A 5,932-nucleotide genomic window follows, 5' to 3' on the forward strand; every position below is an offset into this window, starting at 1 on the left:
GAGTGGGCTGTCCTCCAAAAGCAGCCCTGCAGCCCTACAGCCCTCCCCACCCCACAAGCCTTCCATCAAGTGGGCAGCAGCAGCAGCAGCAGCTGGAAAAAGATCAGCTAAGACCCATCTTGGATGACAAAGCAGCATGAAGGGAGACAGGTATGCTTGCTGAGCCTGCATAGAGTACCCTCTGTCCTATACCTATACTGGGGCTCTGGGAACCTGCTCCCGTCACTATGATGTTTGATTCATAATTGAGTCAACCCTGCTTCCCCACCACCTAAGCTGATACACTCCAGCCTTCTCCTTCTAAATCCTAGCCCGCCTATACATCGGGGCACGCCGTCAGCCGGATGCCGCCTAAACGTCTCAAACCCCCTAAAGGAGTACCTCCAGTGAGCCTGTTTAAAACTACCTCTAAGTCTCCCAACATGGCCGGGCGCCCTGCCCCCCCCCCACCCCGCCTCAACCTAGTATCCCTACTCAAGCACTGTCCACTCCTGAAACTTCTAACGATGCATCCCTAGACGAGCCTATCACGGTTCGAAAGATGTTGCAACTATTGGGAGATTTCAAGAAGGACATAACGGCTGATCTAACAACGTCTATCCGCGAGCTAAAGCACGACGTGCACGACTTGGGAGAGCGTACGGATCACCTTGAGGGGAAGATGGGAGAGGTAGTGGCTTCCCACAACGCACTGATATCAGCCCATGATGCGACACAAGCTGAGTTATCTATGCTCCGAGATAAACTGGCAGATTTTGAAGACAGGGATAGACGTAATAACCTGAAGATCCGGGGGATCCCGGAATCTACCCGCCCATCTGAGCTGGAGAACTTTGCCAAAAACCTGTTCAAAAAATTGCTTCCAGATCTCCCAATCCCACAACTCCTCATCGATCGAATCCATCGACTGCCGAAACCTCGCAACGCCCCAGAAGGCTCCCCGAGAGACACCATCTTGAGACTCCATTACTACCAAACCAAAGAACTTCTCCTTAGAGCCTCACGAGACCTAGAGCTACAATCTTCGATACTGGATCCCCTGCAGCTTTACGGTGATCTCTCTTCGGCCACTCTACAAAAACGGAAATCCTTCTCGAACCTCACCTCAGCTTTACGCCAAGCCTCCATCCCGTACAGATGGGGCTTCCCTTTCAAGCTGATAATATCCAGGGATGACTCAACAGTCGTGATTCGCTCCCAAGATGAAGGTCTAAAGTTATTGGACTTATGGCAAATCCCTTACTCTGCTGGACCCCCAACAACCACTCCGCTATTGAGACAAGATTGGTCCATATCCTCTAACAAGTGATACCTGGACTTTATACTGGCCTCCTGGGTATTACGGCGGACCACAGGACTCACGTCTGCTCTCTCTTGCCTTTGCCCAGCTGCAGACACTCCTTCTCTGAGATGAGCCTGGTCTACGTAACTATATTGTTTCATATCACTAATTAATGTTTGCCTATTGGTCTTGTTTATTTTTCAGGTATTATCTCCCCCCTTAAATAGATACTACTGAGTTATTTTAGGAACCTATGTCTCAATTGATAGAGCCATGATTCACCCTATTACTATTGTACATTCAATGTGAGTGTATTTACGTTAAAACCTTGTTGTTGTTTTTTTTTTCTCACCTAACCATGTTCCCGGTGGTGGGGAACTTGATGTTACTACCCCCAAAATTTTCGCCACACTATTTTGTGGCCTGTGCGACTCTCACTGTAGAGTCGTTTTGGTTTGTTTAAATTTTTTCCCCCTTACATTTTTGTTTTCCTTTGATTCCCCTCGCTGTCCCCTTTTTTCACAGGGTATGCTTTATTTAATTGCTTACATTCTGTTAATGTTAGGACCTATTTACACTATCTCGCCCCTACCACATAACTATGCCGCAGTTTATGTCTATTAATGCCAAAGGGTTGAACTCTCCCCAGAAACGAAAGACTGCCCTCCGCTATTTCCACTCCCATAGAATAGACATCGCTGCTATCCAAGAAACCCACTTTGCCTCCTCTGCCCCTCCGTCCTTCTCTGACCATCACTACCCAACAGGTTTCTTTGCTAATGGCCCTACTAAAAAAGGAGGTGTTGCCATTCTTATAAACCGTCACTGTGATTTTACACTGTCGTCCCAAGCTCTTGATCCGTTAGGCAGGTATGTCGTTCTGACTGGTGTCCTAGAGGGCAAGCTAATCACATTAGCCTCCGTATATGCCCCCAACACAGGCCAACTACGCTTTCTTAGAAAATTCCTCCACGTTGTTCAAAAAATATCTGTTGGCCAGGTAATAATCCTTGGTGACTTCAACTTAGTTTTAGATCCCAAAATGGATAGGTCTGACTCTGCTGGTATAGCTCCCCCCCCCATCCGCCCTACATATCTCCAAGGCTTTTGGGCTTCTTATGTTAGAATTTGGTATGTACGATACCTGGAGAGCCAGGCACCCCACAACGAGAGACTACACCTTCCATTTCCGTGTTCACCACTCCTATTCTAGAATAGACTTCATGTTTCTTGATAAATGGTCCTTACAACAAGTTCGTAAAATCAACATCCTTCCTATAACATGGTCAGATCACGCCCCTCTAGTCGCTACATGGGATCTTACCCATACTATTCAAGCCCCTAGACCTTGGAGATTTAACAATTTCTTACTATCCTCAGTAGAAACCACTCAAGCCATCCAATCCTCCCTACGTGACTTCCTCCAAAATAACAGACCTGAAGATACATCCCCCATCAATTTCTGGTGCGCCCTTAAGGCGGTAATCCGCGGTACAATCATTCAGATAGCCTCCAGACTTAAACGACAAGAACTAGAAACACAAAAATCCCTAGAGGCTAGAATTCTCCTACTGGAGACTAAACACAAAGCTGACCCCAATAACTCCTCCCTTTTCCAAGAAATACTAAAACTTAGAGCAGAATTAGAAACCTATACTCTGCGCAAAGTCAATGCAAATATCGCTAGAATGAACCAAAAATTTTATGTAGAGGGTAATAGGGCGTCCCGACTCCTGGCTAGAAAACTGAAAGGCAAAGAAATACGAGCTTCCACGAAAGCCCTTTATAATGACACCGGCGCCAAACTTACTAACCCGTTGGACATCTCCAACGCCTTTGCGGACTACTATGCGCGTCTCTATAATTTAGCCAATGACACTTCTATCCCCCAGCCCTCCCCAGAATCAATCTCGGCCTTTCTCTCTGGAATATCCCTTCCCACCCTCTCAGCCCATTCCCTTAACTCCCTTAACAACCCCTGGTCGGAGGAAGAAATCCGTCTTGCCATTCGCTCATTAAAAAAAGATAAGGCCCCAGGACCAGATGGCTTCTCTAACAATTTCTACACTACCTTCCAATCTACCCTCATCCCAGTTCTCTCACAAGTATACGACTCAGGCGCTACATTAGGATCCTTTCCGCCAGAAATGCTCGAGGCCCGCATCGTCACCATACTAAAACCCGGTAAAGACCCAAATTACCCCCAAAACTACAGACCCATTGCCCTACTGAACACAGACATTAAAGTATACGCCAAGTTAATTGTGAACAGATTGAACCCACTGCTCCCAAATTTGGTCCACCCGGACCAAGTAGGCTTTGTCTCTGGTCGCCAAGGCCCGGACAATACCCGGAGAGCCCTAGTTATCCTAGAACACTATATAAGCTCCAGCTCATCCCTGATAGCACTCTCTTTAGATGCCGAAAAAGCCTTCGACAGAATTCATTGGGGCTACATGAAGGCAGTGCTACTCAAATATGGTTTTTCAGGACGTTTCCTACAAGCTATCCTCTCACTTTACTCATCCCCAAGCGCCCGGGTCTTTAGTAACGGCTTCTTATCCTCCCCTTTCCAAATTAGTAATGGCACCAGACAAGGCTGCCCCCTATCCCCGTTAGTGTTTGTTTTAGCAACAGAACCCCTTGCTGAGCATATACGCACCTCACCCCTCCTCTCGGGCCCAATTATAAATGGTTCCCACCATAGAATATGTCTGTTTGCTGACGACATCCTGCTCTTTCTTACGGACCCGGAGACGTCCCTCCCAGAGTTACACACCATCCTTGCGAACTACTCAAGAGCCTCCCTATATAAATTAAATACTTCCAAAACAGAAGTGCTACCGCTGAATATACCTCCTGAAACCCTGCTCACCCTTCAATCCAAATATAAGTATAGCTGGCAAACCGGTTCCCTAAGATACTTAGGTATCTCCTTATCAGCTTCCGAAGAGACTCTCCTTGAGATTAACTACGGCCCCCTTCTGAAACAAATAATAGCCTCGACTAAAGACTGGCTGTCCCATGAGATCTCCTGGCTGGGTAGGATGGCCACAGTTAAAATGACAATCCTCCCTAAAATCCTGTATCTATTTAGGTCTATACCTAGGCTCCTCCCGCCTTTCTGGCTCAATAAACTACAGGCGGCTCTTAACAAATATGTATGGAATAATGCAAAACCCAAACTTGCAAAAAAATACCTTATGATGTCTAAGGAAGTTGGGGGGCTATTATACCCTAATCTAGAACTGTATCAGCTGGCATGCTTGATAAACCAAATAAGCGATTGGTCTGGTCCCTCTAGCCTTAAACCGTGGGTGACTCTGGAATTGAGCAAGCTGAACTCCCTCTCCATGTTGGATCTAATATGGTCCCCACCTAATGCTAGACCTGTTATTGCACAGGCTGCTAGAGCTTCATTGGACACTCTTAAAGCATGGGACAAATTCTCCAGACTTATGTTGTTAAACCTGCCATCACCCAATTTGTCTTTATTAGGCCTCTCCTCTCTGATCCCCAACCTGAACCTGTCCCCATGGTACGACAAGGGCATTAAAAGGATCAGCGACCTGCACTCTGGCGATGTTCTTATGTCCTTCTCTCAACTACAAGCTTCTTTCTCCCTCCCCGCTGCTGATTTTTACAAGTTTTTGCAAGTCAGACACTGGTTGCAGTCATACCCTCTCTTGCTTGATCCCTCCAGAAGAGTGCCCCCCCATATCCTTTCACGCCTTTCATCTCCTTATCGAAAGGGAGGCATCTCCTTCTGGTACTCTCTGTTAGTAACCTCCACACAACCTGCTAAAACACAGCCACACTTAAACTGGGAAAGAGATTTAAACTTTTGCTTAGAAGCTAAAGAATGGTCTAACCTGTTCGCATCTGTCTTTAAAATGTCCAAATGTATTTCCCATGTTGAAATGTATATGAAACTATTCTACCGCATATATCTAACCCCCGCTAAGCTACACAAATTCTGGCCGGCTCAGTCTAACCTGTGCTGGCGAGGATGTGGTTCGGTGGGGGATATTATCCACATTTTTTGGTCATGCCCTCATATCCGCCATCTATGGGGCTGGGTTGAAGACCTAATTCGGAAAGTAACGGGCCTCCGTATCTCCTTGTCCCCACCAGTAGCACTTTTACATATTTTCCCAGAATGTATCCCTATACATAATAGATACCTTATCACTCATATGTTTATCGCCACCAAAACTGCGATAGCGCAATTCTGGAAACACCCTCTCCCACCCCCAGAGGACCTAATCATAACTAAGCTTACCCACAATTGCACTATGGAAACCCTATATAGCCGTTACTCCCCCCCCTATTCCTCAATCCTTCCGAAATGGTCTGATTGGCAGGAGTTCCTATCTGCGAACCCACAAAACTCACCCCCCGGGTAGATAGGCTCCTCGCACTGCTTACCCTTTTGGTGTTTTGCCTTACCACTCTGTTTTCCATAACTGTATACATGCATCTCCTAATGTCAATTGTAAAACCCTTGTAATTTTGTTTGTGACATTGCCCTGTGAACCCCCCCTCCTATTTTTTCTTTTCCTTTCTGTACCCCCCCCCCATGTTATGTTATAAAAACCTAATAAAAATTATTGTTTAAAAAAAATAAAATAAAAATAATAATTACGTGGA

This window comes from Crinia signifera, chromosome 1 (assembly GCF_055691185.1).
Source record: "Crinia signifera chromosome 1, ASM5569118v1, whole genome shotgun sequence".
Classification (NCBI taxonomy): Eukaryota; Metazoa; Chordata; class Amphibia; order Anura; family Myobatrachidae; genus Crinia; species Crinia signifera.